We start from the raw sequence: 20,274 nt of genomic DNA, 5'->3' as shown, positions 1-20,274 counted from the left end.
TATAAATAAACCCGATCTGGCAGCCATTTTACATTCTGTTTTTTGCCAGTGTAGGGAGAGGTTGCCGTGTGGAGCAGGGACAGACTGTTAGAGACACCAAAGCTAGCTAATAGGGCCACAAAAGTCCCTTTAAGGACTGGTATAGGTGTGCAATCGATAGGTGTGACATACAGAGGGGTGTGATATACTTATAATATACTTTCTAACATAGAAAGTATATTATAGTGCATTTGTATTGTGCAGCAGTTGTGTTCGGTTCTGCTGCAATACTGCAGCTATACAGAGGGACAAATGCTATTGGAACAAATAATTTCTACTAGTGTGAGATACCTGTTTCCCCCCCCAAAAAAAATGATTGAGGGGTATGATATACCTATAGTATACCTTCTAATGTAGAAAGTATATTATAGTGCATTTGTATTGTGCAGCAGTTGTGTGCGGTTCTGCTGAGATACCGCAGCTATTCGAATAACTAATTGCAACTGGTGTGATATACCTGTTGCCCCCCAAAAAACTGATTAAGGGGTGTGATATACCTGCTTCCACAAAATACTGATTGTGGGGTGTCATACACCGGCTTCCAGAAAATATTTATTGAGGGGTGTAATACACCGGCTTCCACCAAATATTGATTAAGGGGTTTGATTTACCGGCTTCCAGCAAATACTTAATATTGGGTTCTATATACCCGTTTATACAAAATACTGATAGAGGGTATTGATATACCGGCTTCCACCAAATATTGATTGAGGCCTGCGATACACCAGCTTCCACAAAATATTTATTAAGGGATTTGATTTACCGTCTTCCAGCAAATACTCATTATTGGGTTCTATATACCTGTTTGCACAAAATACTGATAGAGGGGATTGATATATCAGCTTCCACAAAATATTGATTGAGGCCTGCAATATACATGCTTCCACAAATACTGCTCTTCTATAGGGACTTTGTCACAGGGTCATTTTGAAAATGACAGGCAGAGGAAGAGGCAGGCCATTCCGCAGGGCTGGTAGGAGTCGGGCAGGTGTGCAAGGCCGGAGCCTAAGTGGGAAGTTGGAGAAGGTGCAAGCGATTACGTCAAAGGACGCACCAGAGTTGGTTGAGTGGCTCACTCAGCCTTCCTCTTCTGCACCCTCCTCATTCTCTGTATCTGCACCCTCCTCACTCTCTGCTGTGTGCACCCCCAAAGACAACACCACCACCACCATAGCCTCTCCACTCGAGTCAGAGGAATTATTTTCCCATCCATTCCAAGACCTTACTGATGCGCAGCCATTCTTGGCATCGGATGAGGAAGAGGAGGTTGCATCGGCCGCCACCCAGCGGTCTGACGACAGTACCCAGATCAGCCCAAGGAGGGTGGTCCCTACTGTTGCTGCCTACTCCGAGATCTCTAATGTCAGTGGTGGTGAAGGTGACGATGATGACTTGTCGATGGACGTCACGTGGGTCCCCACAAGAGAGGAAGAGGAGGGGAGTTCAGAGGGAGAAACGGAGCACCAGATAGGGAGGAGAAGGAGGAGAAGCAGGCAGAAATCGCAGTGCACAGGAGGCAAAAAGCAGACTGCAAATGTATCTGGAGCAAGCCATCCACCATGCAAGGTCACATCTGGTGCTCCCAGGACGCCGACACATGGCTCCGCAATGTGGGCTTTTTTTAACGTGTCAGCTGCTGACAATAGTGTTGACATCTGCAGCCTGTGCTGTCAACGCATAAGTCGCAGTAAGCTCAACACTCACCTAGGGACGACCGCCTTAAGAAGGCACCTGGCCTCCCATCACCGAGCCCAGTGGGAGCAACACCGTCAGAACCCACAAAGACACACTCCCGGCGCTCCACGTCCTGCCTCTTCTCCTTCTCCTCTCTCCTCCCATTTGTCCTCCACTCCACCTTCCACCGTGCCATCGTCGCGTTCATCTGGCAAAAGGCAGGCTTCCATGGCCCAAATGTTTGAACGTAAAAAGTTGATGACGCCGGATAACCCTCTTGCCCAACGGTTGAACGCCGGCTCGTCGGAACTGCTAGCCTGCCAACTACTGCCATATAAACTGGTGGACTCAGAGGCCTTTAGAAAATTTGTGGCCATTGGCACACCCCAATGGAAGGTCCCCAGAAGGAAATATTTCTCCCAGAACGGCATCCCAGAGCTATATGGCCATGTTCAGTGGCAAGTGAATGTATCTCTGGCACACAGTGTCGGTGCCAAGATACATCTGACCACAGACACATGGTCTAGCAAACACAGGCAGGGAAGGTACATATCTTTTACTGCCCACTGGCTGTCACGCATGCAACCCATGGCACCCGTGTGGATTTGGTGTTACCGCCACGGATTGCATGCAGGCCTGTCTCTTCTTCTCCTCCTTCTACTCCATCCTCCGTCTCCTCCTCGGCTGACTTTTCCACTGCTACCGCCTCTCCCGCTGCACCCCCCAAGCTCCCCAGAACCTATTCGACGTGCCAGGTGAGACGTTGCCATGCTGTGGTGCGGCTGTTGAGCCTGGAAGCCACACCGGTCCTGCACTGCTTTAAGCTCTGCGGTCACAGTCCAATCAGTGGCTAACCCCGCTCAATTTGACCGTTGGTAAAGTGGTGTGCGACAACAGTGCCAATCTGCTGAGAGCGATGAAACAGGGCAAAATGACACACGTGCCGTGCATGGCATACGTCCTGAACTTAGTCGTGCAGCGATTCGTTGCCAAATACCCCGGGGTCTAGGACGTCTTGCGGCAGGCAAGGAAAATCTCTGTCTATTTTAGAAGATCTTACACAGCCATGGCTTGCCTTGCTGACGTTCAGCAGAGACACCACTTGCCCGTCAGACGTCTGATTTGTGACTGCCCAACGCGCTGGAACTTTACCTTGTATATGCTTGATAGGCTGCTCCAGCAGAAATGTGCAGTTAATGACTACCTGTATGAACTCTGCATCAGGACTGGTTCTGGGGAGCTTGTTTCTTTTTCACAGTGCCAGTGGCTGCTCATGCGCGACACATGCAGACTTCTGCGGCCATTTGATGAGATCACCAAACTGGTCAGTCGCAGCCAGGGCGCCATCAGTGACATCGTAACTTACGCCTTCTTTCTGTAGCGTGCATTGCGTCCTGTCATTGATCAAGCCGTTGATGAGCAGGAAGATAAGGAAGTCGCAATGCTGAATGAATTCCCAGTGGGGGCTACTCCATCTGAGACAAGTCAGCATTGGTCTGAAGAGGAGTCAGAGGAGGATGGTGACTGGGGGGAGGAGGAGGAGCAAGAAGAACAGGCGTTAAACTTTTCTGGAATCCCTGGTGTTGTCTGTGGATGGGGGAAGGAGACCGAGGATGACATTCTCCTGGGCGATGAGCAGGAGCCAGGCTGCTCTACTGCTTCCAATTTAGTGCAAATGGGGGCCTTCATGCTCCAGTGTTTGAAGAGGGACCCCTGTATAAAAAGCATAAAGGGCAAGGATCAGTACTGTGTGGCAACGTACTTAGACCCCCGGTACCAACACAAAATGGCAGACATGTTACCAGCATCACAGAGGGCTGTCAGAATGCAGCATTTCCTGTCTTATGTAAATACAGCGGCATAAAAGGCCTTTTCTGTCTGGTGAATGCCTAATGTTTGGGGCCACGGAGGAATTCAACTCCTGTGATGACCACGTGTTATCGAATTTCAACTATCATCATTTGGGGTTTTTTCAAGAAGGGGATTTCGTTAGCCATGTTTTTAATCCAATTTTATATTTTTAGTTATTTTATACATATGTATTTGACATGTATTTGTACTGGCCTGCAGTAAAATTTATATCCAATGACCGTCTAATATACCTCCAGCCACTTAATCACTTGTTCTTTTCTGTACATTGAATGAATAATTTTTGGGGCCTGTACTACACTGGCCTGCAGTAAAATTGTCATCCAATGACCGTCTAATATACCTCCAGCCACATAATCACTTGATGTTTTCTGTCCGGTGAATGAATAATTTTTGGGGCCTGTAGTCCACTGGCGTGCAGTAAAATTGATATCCATCGACCGTCTAATATACCTCGAGCCACATAGTCACTTGATCTTTTATGTACGTTGAGTGCATAATTTTTGTGGCCTGTAATCTAACCGGCCAACAGTAAAATATTTATACGGTGACCGCCTAATGTACCTCCAGCCACATTATCAATTGTTCTTTTCTGTACGGTTAATGAATAATTTTTGGGGCCTGTAGTCCCTGGCCTGCAGTAGAAATTGATATCCATTGACAGTCTAATATGCCTCCAGCCACATAATCGCTTGAAGTTTTCTGTCCGGTGCCTGTATTTGGGGCCTGTACTCCCATGGTCTAAAATAACATTTTTCTAGGCTTCAGCAGGGCACATATGTGGCAGTTTCCTTTTAAGATGCATAAAAATGGCCCCTGATTAAAATACAATTTTTTTGTGAGAATTTTTGCCATTGATCCCCCTCTGGTATGTCACTGTCCATGTTGTGGGACGATTTGTGCACTTCTAGTAAGTATTTGGTGGCTGCAAATATGACCTGAAGGTTTTTCAGGTTCGCCTGCCATTAAAGTGAATGGGGCCCGCCGCGAACTTGCGGTTCGCGAACATTTGATCACGTTTGCGAATTGTCCCGGCCGATGTTCGTCCATCACTATAAAGTACATGGAAGATATACTATATTGGACGGTAGTATTCAGGTTAAATTGCCGTGTTGGCACTTTGCGATAAATAAGTGGATTTTGGGTTGCTGTTTGGGCACTCGGCCCCTAATCGTTTCGCCACCACTGCCTTAGGCCATACACATTCAAAAAAAGCAATCTCCCCTATATAAATACACGTTCAGCTGGGCCGAACATGTATGAATATTCAGTAGGGAGGGGGGAAGAAAATTGCTGCCAGACAAGACACTTCTTATCTACTAGGAAAACAAAAGGAATCGGCAAAAATTTTAATTTTGCACGATCCTTCTCTTCCATCATCTGTTGAGGGAGAATCAGGAGCTCCCCACATTTATAAGAATGTCGGTTGTACCCGCTATTCACTGGTTTAGCTGACAATAAAGTAATGTGTATAGACATGGGGACATCCAACAACACTGCTGGGGCCTAACCAGGCCCAAAGCATCTGCTAATAAAGACTTGTGAAACATGAGGCAAAAAGAGCATCTACAATACTAGTATAAAATATTACACATAGCTTTGGTAAATTAGATTATTTCAGCATTGGACTGAATTGCCTTGGGCCCACCAGAGGAAAATATTCTGATAGTCTACACCCTGTATACAGGACATATGCATGTTCACTTTCTAGTAATTTTTATCACTGCATATTCAGGACTTTAATAAGGTTTACTAGATATCTGGTGGTTATTAGTCAGCAGCTCCAAATTACCTTCTGCCCTAGGGACTATGTTGGGCCCACTAGACGATCTTCTGGTGGGCCAGTCCGACCCTGCATGTAGCAAATGTTATCAACTTACAAAAAAATTCACATTCTATGACACTGTATTAATAACGATGATGTATAAATGAAAAGTCAAAGTCATAGTGATGAAAAATAAAGGTTAATCGCCTAAAAGAAAAACTTGATGTTGAAGTGTAAGAACGGTTTACACAGAGGGATCTGTTCATCAGTGTGCCCTCAGTAAACATCCTATTAGAGCATGTGGTCATGGAGGGGAGGCCACCAAACAGATTGGCACTCTATTATATTCAAAAACTGAAATATCAGATGACCTAACTGGGCAAACAGCAGTGGCATCCCTATAGTATCATACTGTTGTCCAAACCAGACAATTCCTTTAAATCAATTTTACATCACCTAGGTGCAAACTAAACTACAAGGTAACACTTGGCCTAGCAGCAGAGGATATTGGGCTCTAACTTTCGATTTTGTCACGTAATGTATGTCAATGTATAAAAAAATGGATTCCCTGCTTTAAAACAGTATGAATAGTGAATTACATAATCTTCCTGACACAGGCTTGCATGCTATATGTTAGGCCCTATACCAGATAATATTATTAATCATGATCGCACTGTATGTATCCTACAAAATGACAGTTCTAATAATCAGAATGAACTTGTCAATGATTTTAATGTTCGGAAACTGGAAAGAAATATTCTGCCGTGAAGTTTGTGTTCAGGAAGATGTGCACCACCGTGTATGTTGTGTCTGTGTGCAGAGCGTGGATATGAAGCACAATGCTGTTTGGAGGCTTACAGGGTCCATACTGGACGAAACCATGTAATATGGCTCCAGAGAAGGATAGGACAACTGCGGTCCTAGCTGCTGCTGCATTTATAGGAGGGTTTATACTGTACCTGTTGCAAATACTCAGGCATATGGATGATGCAGCTGCCTTATGTGCTATTTATGATTTTCAATGGAAACAACACAGATTTTAGATTAGTAACTGGTGCAGACCAATACCCTAAATCTGCTCCCAGCACTACATGCCCACCTTTCATCATGACAGCAGGCATGCTTACAGATCATGCAAGGACTAAAGGTTCATATTCTAGCCGCATTCAACATAATAGAGAAAATGACTTATTGTCAGTAAACACGAGGCATTCCAGAGGAGCAATTTGCCAGACCTGCCGTCGTCTAGCTATTACAAAAGCAAAGGAGCCATCTAAGCTTGCAATCAGATCTCACTCAATACGCAGGACACTACGCAGATCCCAACAACGGCGCTGCAGAAAATGTGCGCCTGTAAACATGAGCTGTCACTTAACGTATATCGTTCCGACTGTGCGTTGTATCACCGCAGCCAGCGAGTGTGCATATATACAGCGGTGTCATGTAAGTGGCTTCTGCGCAATAAACCTGACATTAAAGAGGTCAAAGATCACACAGGCTTAGAAACAGCACACAAAATAGAAAATTCCAGCATTGGAAAAAAAAAATAAACTAGGTCACACAAAACCTAAAGTAATAAATTCAAGATTCCACCAATGCAGTAGACATAATTCTGCGAATCACTATGTGGATTAAACATCAGGTCCCTTTAATTGCCTTAACTCCGGCTTTTGCGCTCTGGTGGGTATTAATACTTAAGCTGTTGTCGAGAACACTACAGTTTATGGTGCATCCTGTCTGGCTTAAATGATAGGAAGAGCCAAGCCATAACAGTAAAATGTAGCATTTATTGTATCATTATTATTATATATTTTTTAAGACAAAAATTGTTAATGCAGCATGATTAGGTTAGCACCGCTTAGATTGCCTGCTTGAGGCCCCTTGGCAAGCAGTATTATAACGGAGAACAATAGATGGACTTACCTAGGCTGACACTTATGGTCTACATGATCAGAGACCCCCTTGTGTACGCTGCATCCACTTCTGTATTACATCCTCTTGTCTACCTAAGAAGAAGCCCAGTAAGTCCAATGAGTCACACATATTCCTATTCTCTCCCAAACTTCCCCATGGTATTAGAAAAGGGGCAGTAATACATAGACACCGCGGGTAATAACGACAAGACTTTCTTCTTCTATCTTCTCTAGAGCGACCCGAGGAACCAGTAACCTCTTTTCCATTTGGAGATTATATACAGCAGCAACATCATGGTTTTTTTGATTCAACAGAAACCTGAAGATAAAAGCATCTTCCACTGGAAAAACAGGGGAGAGTTTAGAATATCCCTACCATAACTCATTGCTGTATCGCACAATGCCATAAATGATTTCCTCCATCGTAATTTCCCAAATCGATGAGAAGATGTCTCCTGGAAAGGTCTACCTATGGACGAAGGCTGTGGATGCTATTTTATGATGCCTGTATGTATGTGTGTTCCAAGGAGCAGAAGCAGCAGTCAGTGAGATGCACGCACCTCCCTCTATCCTCTCCCTCCCACCCCATCTTTCCCTCTGTCAGCCTCTGCCTAACACCTTGCACACGCATACACACATGCAACAAATGCAGATACACGCTGAAGAGCCTCCATGACCTCTGTCCTGCTGTCTGTTCTGCTTACAAGATGACCCCACCGTGAGCAGTCAAGTCATCTCCTTCTTCCATTGTCAGCCCGTCTATTATTATGCGGCAGTGTTAAATAGGACAGCGCAGTGGAGCTGAGTTAGTCATTTGGTAGAATGGATTTCAAGCGATGTCTTGAAGACGATCTGTCTGTCGATTTTCGTGGGACTGCAGGACTGGAAACGATCATTTTGTATCTGATCCAGTCTGCTACGTCTCAATGCACTGTATCTATTTTTATTATAATACAGGCAATTTTTTTCATAAAAACAGGAAACAGTCCCAGCAAATAGCAAAAGGATATTACCAAATATCCTGATCGATGCGATGTCACATCAGAAGCCATGTTAAGCCATCAACTTTAACCAGTAAGCTTTCGGACTGGGATGCAGGTTACTATAGCAATGGCAGCTGATGATGCATTTAAAGTAATTAAATATATTGTGGGCAGCCTGCAGAAAGCCTCCAGAACTTTGTAATATATTATAGGACATTAAGAGGTTCATCTGGATTTTCATTCATCTTCATCGCAACAAGCGGCAAACATGAAACAGATTTTTACTCTCTCTTCTGTCATCAAATTCTACAAATCTCTAACGTCCCAATCCCTAGAGAAAAAAAAAAAGATGCCTGTGTTCTCATCCATTTGCAAGAGATTGCACACTGTCAGTTCGCAGCTTAAGGGTGCAATCACACAACTGTATGTATTTTGCGCTCTGAAAATCGCAGATCCGCAAAATACGGATAAGGTGAATGTGGCATCTCCATTTTTTTGCAGCTCCCCTGACTTCAGTGGTCTGCGGTCCACATTTTGCAGAGCGGACATACGGATGCGGACAGCACACAGACAGCATCCTGCATCCGAATGTCCGTTCTGCAAAAGATAGAACATGTCCTATACTTTGCTGCAAAATGTGGACCACAAACCCACTGAAATCAATGGGTCCGGAACAAAATGTGGACACCACAAGGACTGCATCCCTTATTTTGAGGACCTGTGATTTATGGACTGCAAAACGGATACAGTTGTGTGAATGCAAACTAAGACTGTGCAAAACCATTGTTGTCTTTTACTATAAATGTTATAGGGTATGCGGTTATATTCATGTAAGGCTATGGTGATAGCCTTAAAGTAGTTGTGCAAGTTTTTATATTTTTTTCTTGCATCCCCTTCACCCCAACCAGACCTGTCAATAGAAGCTTACTGACCTTCTTCCTGATTCTGGCCTGGGTTGCTCCATTGGGCTCCCTTGCTGTAAACATCCAGTCTGACTCTGGCTGTAGCCAACTGCTGGCCGCAGGGGTGACCTCCTCTCCATGCATCAGTCGACCATTTGTCATAATGCAAGTCACCGCCATGGCCAGTGATTAGCTACAGCCATGTCAAACTGGATGTTTACAGCAAGGTAGGGCAGCAGAGCAGCCAAGGCATGGAAAATAATGAGTGGGGAGAAAGTCCCCGGATCCAGGTAAGGCTGAGCAGTGATGGCCAGTTCGCATTGTTCGACCACGAACATATGCGGGCTGCCATCTTTTTTCACAAGTCCGGCGAGGCACAGGTAAGCCCTTACCTGTGCCTGAGCCAATCTGAAAACAAAAACGGTCTGCGGGAGCTAGCAGTTCCGAGAACAGCCACTGGGGGCCTTCATCGGGCTGTTCTCGGAACGGCCTGCTCCCGGTGACCGCATTTGTTTTCAGACCGACTCGCGGCACAGGTAAGGGCTTACCTGTGCCTCGCCGGACTTGTGAAAAAAGATGGCAGCCCGCATATGTTCGTGGTCGAACAATGCGAACTGGCAGTTACTGAGGCTGAGTTCTCACTTCAGTTACATAGTAACATAGAAACATAGTTTATAAGGCCGAAAAAAGACATCTGTCCATCCAGTTCGGTCTGTTATCCTGCAAGTTGATCCAGAGGAAGGCAAAAAACAAAAAAAACTGAGGTAGAAGCCAATTTTCCCCACTTAAGGGGAAAAAAAAATTCCTTCCCGACTCCAATCAGGCAATTAGAATAACTCCCTGGATCAACGAAACCCTCTCTAGTAGCTATAGCCTGTAATATTATAACACTCCAGAAATACATCTAGGCCCCTCTTGAATTTCTTTATTGTACTCACCATCGCCACCTCCTCAGGCAGAGAGTTCCATAGTCTCACTGCTCTTACCGTAAAGAATCCTCTTCTATGTTTGTGTGCAAACCTTCTTTCCTCCAGACGCAGAGGATGTCCCCTCGTCACAGTCACAGTCCTGGGGATAAATAGCTGATGGGATAGATATCTGTACTGACCCCTGATAGATTTATACATAGTTATTAGATCTCCCCTCAGTCGTCTTTTTTCGAAAGTGATTAACCCTAATTTTGATAATCTTTCAGGGTACGGTAGTCCACCCATTCCAGTTATTACTTTAGTTGTCCACCTCTGATTCCTCTCCATCTCTGCTATGCCTGCCTTGTTCACAGGAGCCCAGAACTGTACACAGTACTCCATGTGTGGTCTGACTAGTGATTTGTAAAGTGGTAGGACTATGTTCTCATCACGGGCATCTATGCCCCTTTTGATGCAACCCATTATCTTATTGGCCTTGGCAGCAGCTGCCTGACACTGGTTTCTACAGCTTAGTTTGCTGTTCACTAAAATTACTAGGTCCTTTTCCATGTCAGTGTTACCCAGTGTTTTACCATTTAGTATGTCACGATTAGGGGGGGGGGGGGGGGGACTCCACCCTGAACAAAGTAGGGAAGTGGAACAGTAACTGGGCCTGGAAACTTGGGAATAAACAGGTCTCCTCCTAGAATACCCTAATCCGGGCCCTGACTACCTATTAATATGAATAGACCTTGAAGGTAGGAATATTCCTAAGCAGTATACCTAGGCCCTAATTTCGCTATAAGGCCCTGGAATAAGTATAGGACCAGAGACAACCCATTCGTCTCCAGATAGACGAATGGAAGTCTATGTCTCAGGCCCAGATACAACAACAGGGAATATAACAAATACAAACAAACGCGACACTTAACTTCTGTAGACATGGAAGAACAGGAACACCAGAGAGGATCTCACACCAGCTCAGCCAAACCCAAAATGAAGCTATCAACTGCATAGTCAGAAGGGTGTGGTGAGACTATAAAGGGCACTAATGACCACTGAGCAACAGCTGAGAAAAGGGAAGTGGTCATTAACCCTATCAACACTGAATCAAGATAAATCAAGGAGGCTGTTTGACTGCACGTGGAGGAATCTATCTCCTTGATTTCCTGACATCAGTCACCTGAGGGACCGTGACAGTACCCCCCATTCTACGGGTGACCTCCGGGCACCCAGGACCGACCTTATCAGGGTGGGTTCTGTGAAAGGCCTTCACTTGACGATGGTCCGTAACCCTTCCAGTGGACGATATACTGGAGGGATCTACGGAGAACTTGGGAGTCCACAATCCTGCTGATTTTAAATTCTAAATTACCGTCCACCATGACAGGAGCGGGAGGCAAGGAGGACGGCTTAACAGGTTTGACACATTTCTTCAACAACGACTTATAAAATACAGACACTAAAAATAGGGAAAATTTATGTTCCATGTAAATGGTTGAAACATCCAAATCAGGTCTAAACTCAGTCAAACTCAGAGTCCTATAGACTTATGGGGAAAGCAAATCATGCATGGTAAAGGTAGACAACTTTTTGACTATAACTAGGGATGAGCGAACTCGAACTGTATAGTTCGGGTTCGTACCGAATTTTGGGGTGTCCGTGACACGGACCCGAACCCGGACATTTTCGTAAAAGTCCGGGTTCGGGTTCGGTGTTCGTCGCTTTCTTGGCGCTTTTGTGACGCTTTCTTGGCGCTTTTTGAAAGGCTGCAAAGCAGCCAATCAACAAGCGTCATACTACTTGCCCCAAGAGGCCGTCACAGCCATGCCTACTATTGGCATGGCTGTGATTGGCCAGAGCACCATGTGACCCAGCCTCTATTTAAGCTGGAGTCACATAGCGCCGCCCGTCACTCTGCTCTGATTAGCGTAGGGAGAGGTTGCGGATACGACAGTAGGGCGAGATTAGGCAGATTAACTCCTCCAAAGGACTTCACTTGATTAATCGATCGATCTGCAGCTGTGCATCATTGAGCTGCTGAAATTCAAATGCTCACTCACTGTTTTTAGGCTGCCCAGACCGTTTGTCAGTCACTTTTTTCTGGGGTGATCGGCGGCCATTTTGTGTCTTGTGCGGTGCTGCGACCAAGTGCATCCAAGCTGCGACCAAGTGCATTTAACCCTCAATGGTGTGGTTGTTTTTTGGCTAAAGCCTACATCAGGGTGAAGCTGTCACACCAAGTGCATTTAACCAGCAATAGTCTGTTCATTTTTTGGCCATATACTAAATCAGGGGCAAGCTGCGCCTGTCACCAAGTGCATTTAACCCTCAATGGTGTGGTTGTTTTTTGGCTAAAGCCTACATCAGGGTGAAGCTGTCACACCAAGTGCATTTAACCAGCAATAGTCTGTTTATTTTTTGGCCATATACTACATCAGGGGCAAGCTGCGCCCGTCACCAAGTGCATTTAACCCTCAGTAGTGTGGTTCGTCAAGCTGTGACACCAAGTGCATTTAACCAGCAATAGTCTGTTCATTTTTTGGCCATATACTACATCAGGGGCAAGCTGCGCCCGTCACCAAGTGCATTTAACCCTCAGTAGTGTGGTTGGTCAAGCTATCACACCAAGTGCATTTAACCAGCAATAGTCTGTTCATTTTTTGGCCATATACTAAATCAGGGGCAAGCTGCGCCCGTCACCAAGTGCATTTAACCAGCAATAGTCTGTTCATTTTTTGGCCATATACTACATCAGGGGCAAGCTGCGCCCGTCACCAAGTGCATTTAACCCTCAGTAGTGTGGTTGGTCAAGCTATCACACCAAGTGCATTTAACCAGCAATAGTCTGTTCATTTTTTGGCCATATACTAAATCAGGGGCAAGCTGCGCCCGTCACCAAGTGCATTTAACCAGCAATAGTGTGGTTATTTTTTGGCCATATCCCAGTCTAATTCTGTCACTAAATCCATACCGGTCACCCAGCGCCTAAATACTAGGCCTCAAATTTATATGCTGCTAAATCTCTCGTTACCGCTGTCCTGTTGTGGCTGGGAAAGTTATTTAGTGTCCGTCAAAGCACATTTTTTGTTCTGGGTTGAAGTACAATTCCCAATTTAGCAATTTCATAATTTAGTGGTTCCTGCTATATCAGAGCTATTTGAAATCTATCCCTAAAAGGGTATATAATATTCAAGGTGCACATAGGGTCATTCAGAATAACTTCACACACACGCTACTGTGCATTTCCAAGTCTAATTCTGTCACTAAATCCATACCGGTCACCCAGCGCCTAAATACTAGGCCTCAAATTTATATCCCGCTAAATCTCTCGTTACCGCTGTCCTGTTGTGGCTGGGAAAGTTATTTAGTGTCCGTCAAAGCACATTTTTTGTTCTGGGTTGAAATACAATTCCCAATTTAGCAATTTCATAATTTAGTGGTTTCTGCTGTATCAGAGCTATTTGAAATCTATCCCTAAAAGGGTATATAATATTCAAGGTGCACATAGGGTCATTCAGAATAACTTCACACACACGCTACTGTGCATTTCCAAGTCTAATTCTGTCACTAAATCCATACCGGTCACCCAGCGCCTAAATACTAGGCCTCAAATTTATATCCCGCTAAATCTCTCGTTACCGCTGTCCTGTTGTGGCTGGGAAAGTTATTTAGTGTCCGTCAAAGCACATTTTTTGTTCTGGGTTGAAGTACAATTCCCAATTTAGCAATTTCATAATTTAGTGGTTCCTGCTATATCAGAGCTATTTGAAATCTATCCCTAAAAGGGTATATAATATTCAAGGTGCACATAGGGTCATTAAGAATAACTTCACACACACGCTACTGTGCATTTCCAAGTCTAATTCTGTCGCTAAATCCATACCGGTCACCCAGCGCCTAAATACTAGGCCTCAAATTTATATCCCGCTAAATCTCTCGTTACCGCTGTACTGTTGTGGCTGGGAAAGTTATTTAGTGTCCGTCAAAGCACATTTTTTGTTCTGGGTTGAAGTACAATTCCCAATTTAGCAATTTCATAATTTAGTGGTTCCTGCTATATCAGAGCTATTTGAAATCTATCCCTAAAAGGGTATATAATATTCAAGGTGCACATAGGGTCATTCAGAATAACTTCACACACACGCTACCGTGCATTTCCAAGTCTAATTCTGTCACTAAATCCATACCGGTCACCCAGCGCCTAAATACTAGGCCTCAAATTTATATCCCGCTAAATCTCTCGTTACCGCTGTACTGTTGTGGCTGGGAAAGTTATTTAGTGTCCGTCAAAGCACATTTTTTGTTCTGGGTTGAAGTACAATTCCCAATTTAGCAATTTCATAATTTAGTGGTTCCTGCTATATCAGAGCTATTTGAAATCTATCCCTAAAAGGGTATATAATATTCAAGGTGCACATAGGGTCATTCAGAATAACTTCACACACACGCTACTGTGCATTTCCAAGTCTAATTCTGTCACTAAATCCATACCGGTCACCCAGCGCCTAAATACTAGGCCTCAAATTTATATCCCGCTAAATCTCTCGTTACCGCTGTACTGTTGTGGCTGGGAAAGTTATTTAGTGTCCGTCAAAGCACATTTTTTGTTCTGGGTTGAAGTACAATTCCCAATTTAGCAATTTCATAATTTAGTGGTTTCTGCTATATCAGAGCTATTTGAAATCTATCCCTAAAAGGGTATATAATATTCAAGGTGCACATAGGGTCATTCAGAATAACTTCACACACACGCTACTGTGCATTTCCAAGTCTAATTCTGTTAGTAAATCCATACTAACCACCCAGTCTTCTGCAGAAAGCGCACAGATGGCGCCTGAAAACCAACCCCATCAGTCTGTCACATCACCCCCATGCATACCAGGGAAACTGTCTCAGCCTCAAGTTATGCAGCAGTCTCTTATGCTGTTTGAAGACTCCGCTGGCAGGGTTTCTCAAGGGCATCCACCTAGCCCTTCCCCAGCGGTGAAAGATATAGAATGCACTGACGCACAACCACTTATGTTTCCTGATGATGAGGACATGGGAATACCACCTCAGCATGTCTCTGATGATGACGAAACACATGTGCCAACTGCTGCGTCTTTCTGCAGTGTGCAGACTGAACAGGAGGTCAGGGATCAAGACTGGGTGGAAGACGATGCAGGGGATGATGAGGTCCTAGACCCCACATGGAATGAAGGTCGTGCCACTGACTTTCACAGTTCGGAGGAAGAGGCAGTGGTGAGACCGAGCCAACAGCGTAGCAAAAGAGGGAGCAGTGGGCAAAAGCAGAACACCCGCCGCCAAGAGACTCCGCCTGCTACTGCCCGCCGCCATCTGGGACCGAGCACCCCAAAGGCAGCTTCAAGGAGTTCCCTGGCATGGCACTTCTTCAAACAATGTGCTGACGACAAGACCCGAGTGGTTTGCACGCTGTGCCATCAGAGCCTTAAGCGAGGCATTAACGTTCTGAACCTGAGCACAACCTGCATGACCAGGCACCTGCATGCAAAGCATGAACTGCAGTGGAGTAAACACTTTAAAACCAAGGAAGTCACTCAGGCTCCCCCTGCTACCTCTTCTGCTGCTGCCGCCTCGGCCTCTTCTGCTGCTGCCGCCTTGGCCTCTTCCTCCGCCTCTGGAGGAACGTTGGCACCTGCCGCCCAGCAAACAGGGGATGTACCACCAACACCACCACCACCACCTCCGTCACCAAGCGTCTCAACCATGTCACACGGCAGCGTTCAGCTCTCCATCTCACAAACATTTGAGAGAAAGCGTAAATTCCCACCTAGCCACCCTCGATCCCTGGCCCTGAATGCCAGCATTTCTAATCTACTGGCCTATGAAATGCTGTCATTTAGGCTGGTGGACACAGACAGCTTCAAACAGCTCATGTCGCTTGCTGTCCCACAGTATGTTGTTCCCAGCCGCCACTACTTCTCCAAGAGAGCCGTGCCTTCCCTGCACAACCAAGTATCCGATAAAATCAAGTGTGCACTGCGCAACGCCATCTGTGGCAAGGTCCACCTAACCACAGATACGTGGACCAGTAAGCACGGCCAGGGACGCTATATCTCCCTAACTGCACACTGGGTAAATGTAGTGGCAGCTGGGCTTCAGGCGGAGAGCTGTTTGGCGCACGTCCTTCCGCCGCCAAGGATCGCAGGGCAACATTCTTTGCCTCCTGTTGCCACCTCCTCCTTCTCGGCTTCCTCCTCCTCTTCTTCCACCTGCTCATCCAGTCAGCCACACACCTTCACCACCAACTTCAGCACAGCCCGGGGTAAACGTCAGCAGGCCATTCTGAAACTCATATGTTTGGGGGACAGGCCCCACACCGCACAGGAGTTGTGGCGGGGTATTGAACAACAGACCGACGAGTGGTTGCTGCCGGTGAGCCTCAAGCCCGGCCTGGTGGTGTGTGATAGTGTTGAGCGCGAATATTCGAATTACGAATTTTTTTCTCGAATATCGCAATTTCGAGATTTCGCGAATATTTAGAATATCGTTCTATATATTCGCGAATTCGAATATTCGTATTTTTTTTTTTTTATTATAATATTTTTTTTCTTTCCCACTTCTCTAAAGTTGTTCTTACCTGTCCTTTGGATTCCTGGCTTCCTGGCTGCTCCAGTCAGTGGCGTTTTCAACTTACTGCTATATTCCATATTAGCTAAATTACAATCTAATCTATATGTGTATTTTACGAAATTTCGCAAGTTGCGATGCGAGTAATATAACACGAAATAATCGCATGAAGATTTCAATTTAGCACTGCTATATTCCATATTCTAGCCTAATATGGAATATAGCTGTGCTAAGTTAGCACTGCTGTATTCCATACTAGGCTAGAATATGGAATATAGCAGTGCTAAGTTGAAATCTTCATGCGATTATTTCGTGTTATATTACTCGCATCGCAACTTGCGAAATTTGCAAATGTTCTTAATATTGCTCTAACTTCGTCTTTTAGAATATTACGAATATTCTAAAAGACGAAGTTAGAGCAATATTACGAAATTTCGTAAAATACACATATAGATTGTAATTTAGCTTATATAGTGCTATAATCCCTTTTTTTTCCTCTAATTTTTTTTGCCTCTTCTGAACTTAAGTTTTGTAAAATATGTACACTGTTAAAAAATATTACTATAGCAGTATATTAGCTTAAATACAATCTATGTGTATTTTACGAAATTTCGTAATATTGCTCTAACTTCGTCTTTTAGAAATTTCGTAATATTGCTCTAACTTCGTCTTTTAGAATATTCGTAATATTCTAAAAGACGAAGTTAGAGCAATATTAAGAACATTTGCAAAAGCCGAAATTGCGATGCGAGTAATATAATACGAAATAATCGCATGAAGATTTCAACTTAGCACTGCTATATTCCATATTCTAGCCTAGTATGGAATATAGCAGTGCTAACTTAGCACAGCTATATTCCATATTAGGCTAGAATATGGAATATAGCAGTGCTAAGTTGAAATCTTCATGCGATTATTTCGTATTATATTACTCGCATCGCAATTTCGGCTTTTGCAAATGTTCTTAATATTGCTCTAACTTCGTCTTTTAGAATATTACGAATATTCTAAAAGACGAAGTTAGAGCAATATTACGAAATTTCGTAAAATACACATAGATTGTATTTAAGCTAATATACTGCTATAGTATTATTTTTTAATAGTGTACATATTTTACAAAACTTAAGTTCAGAAGAGGCAAAAAAAAAATTAGAGGCAAAAAAAGGGATTATAGCAGTATATTAGCTAAATTACAATCTATATGTGTATTTTACAAAATTTCGTAATATTGCTCTAACTTCGTCTTTTAGAATATTCGTAATATTCTAAGAGACGAAGTTAGAGCAAATCACGAAATTTCGTAAAATACACATATTAGCCTAGCCATAGTCAATTAGCATAGGAACGTTGCCTTATACTATCAAGATAAATAATCGCAATACGCGAAAAAAATTTCGTATATTATTCGCGATAATTGGAATAATTACGAATATTCTATTTCGACGAACATAACACGAATATTCATTCGAATATTCGCGAAATATCGCGAAATCGAATATGGCACCTCCCGCTCATCACTAGTGTGTGATAATGGGCGAAATCTCGTTGCAGCTCTGGGACTAGCCAATTTGACGCACATCCCTTGCTTGGCGCATGTGCTGAATTTGGTGGTGCAGAAGTTCATTCACAACTACCCCGACATGTCAGAGCTGCTGCATAAAGTGCGGGCCGTCTGTTCGCGCTTCCGGCGTTCACATCCTGCTGCTGCTCGCCTGTCTGCGCTACAGCGTAACTTCGGCCTTCCCGCTCACCGCCTCATATGCGACGTGCCCACCAGGTGGAACTCCACCTTGCACATGCTGGACAGACTGTGCGAGCAGCAGCAGGCCATAGTGGAGTTTCAGCTGCAGCACGCACGGGTCAGTCGCACTACAGAACAGCACCACTTCACCACCAATGACTGGGCCTCCATGCGAGACCTGTGTGCCCTGTTGCGCTGTTTCGAGTACTCCACCAACATGGCCAGTGGCGATGACACCGTTATCAGCGTTACAATACCACTTCTATGTCTCCTTGAGAAAACACTTAGGGCGATGATGGAAGAGGAGGTGGCCCAGGAGGAGGAGGAGGAGGAGGAAGAGGGGTCATTTTTAGCACTTTCAGGCCAGTCTCTTTGAAGTGACTCAGAGGGAGGTTTTTGGCAACAGCAGAGGCCAGGTACAAATGTGGCCAGCCAGGGCCCACTACTGGAGGACGAGGAGGACGAGGATGAGGAGGAGGTGGAGGAGGATGAGGATGAAGCATGGTCACAGCGGGGTGGCACCCAACGCAGCTCGGGTCCATCACTAGTGCGTGGCTGGGGGGAAAGGCAGGACGATGACGATACGCCTCCCACAGAGGACAGCTTGTCCTTACCCCTGGGCAGCCTGGCACACATGAGCGACTACATGCTGCAGTGCCTGCGCAACGACAGCAGAGTTGCCCACATTTTAACCTGTGCGGACTACTGGGTTGCCACCCTGCTGGATCCACGCTACAAAGACAATGTGCCCACCTTACTTCCTGCACTGGAGCGTGATAGGAAGATGCGCGAGTACAAGCGCACGTTGGTAGACGCGCTACTGAGAGCATTCCCAAATGTCACAGGGGAACAAGTGGAAGCCCAAGGCCAAGGCAGAGGAGGAGCAAGAGGTCGCCAAGGCAGCTGTGTCACGGCCAGCTCCTCTGAGGGCAGGGTTAGCATGGCAGAGATGTGGAAAACTTTTGTCAACACGCCACAGCTAACTGCACCACCACCTGATACGCAACGTGTTAGTAGGAGGCAACATTTCACTAACATGGTGGAACAGTACGTGTGCACACCCCTCCACGTACTGACTGATGGTTCGGCCCCATTCAACTTCTGGGTCTCTAAATTGTCCACGTGGCCAGAGCTAGCCTTTTATGCCTTGGAGGTGCTGGCCTGCCCGGCAGCCAGCGTTTTGTCTGAACGTGTATTCAGCACGGCAGGGGGCGTCATTACAGACAAACGCAGCCGCCTGTCTACAGCCAATGTGGACAAGCTGACGTTCATAAAAATGAACCAGGCATGGATCCCACAGGACCTGTCCGTCCCTTGTCCAGATTAGACATTAACTACCTCCCCTTAACCATATATTATTGGACTCCAGGGCACTTCCTCATTCAATCCTATTTTTATTTTCATTTTACCATTATATTGCGAGGCTACCCAAAGTTGAATGAACCTCTCCTCTGTCTGGGTGCCGGGGCCTAAATATATGCCAATGGACTGTTGCAGTGGTGGCTGACGTGAAGCCTCATTCTCTGCTATGACATGCAGACTAATTCTCTGCTGACATGAAGCCAGATTGTCTGTTACGGGACCTCTCTCCTCTGCCTGGGTGCTGGGCCTAAATTTATGAAAATGGACTGTTGCAGTGGTGGGTGACGTGAAGCCTCATTCTCTGCTATGACATGCAGACTGATTCTCTGCTGACATGAAGCCAGATTGTCTGTTACGGGACCTCTCTCCTCTGTCTGGGTGCCAGGGCCTAAATATATGCCAATGGACTGTTGCAGTGGTGGCTGACGTGAAGCCTCATTCTCTGCTATGACATGCAGACTAATTCTCTGCTGACATGAAGCCAGATTGTCTGTTACGGGACCTCTCTCCTCTGCCTGGGTGCT

This window comes from Bufo gargarizans, chromosome 9 (assembly GCF_014858855.1).
Source record: "Bufo gargarizans isolate SCDJY-AF-19 chromosome 9, ASM1485885v1, whole genome shotgun sequence".
NCBI lineage: Eukaryota > Metazoa > Chordata > Amphibia > Anura > Bufonidae > Bufo > Bufo gargarizans.
Note: the sequence above shows the minus strand (reverse complement) of the source record.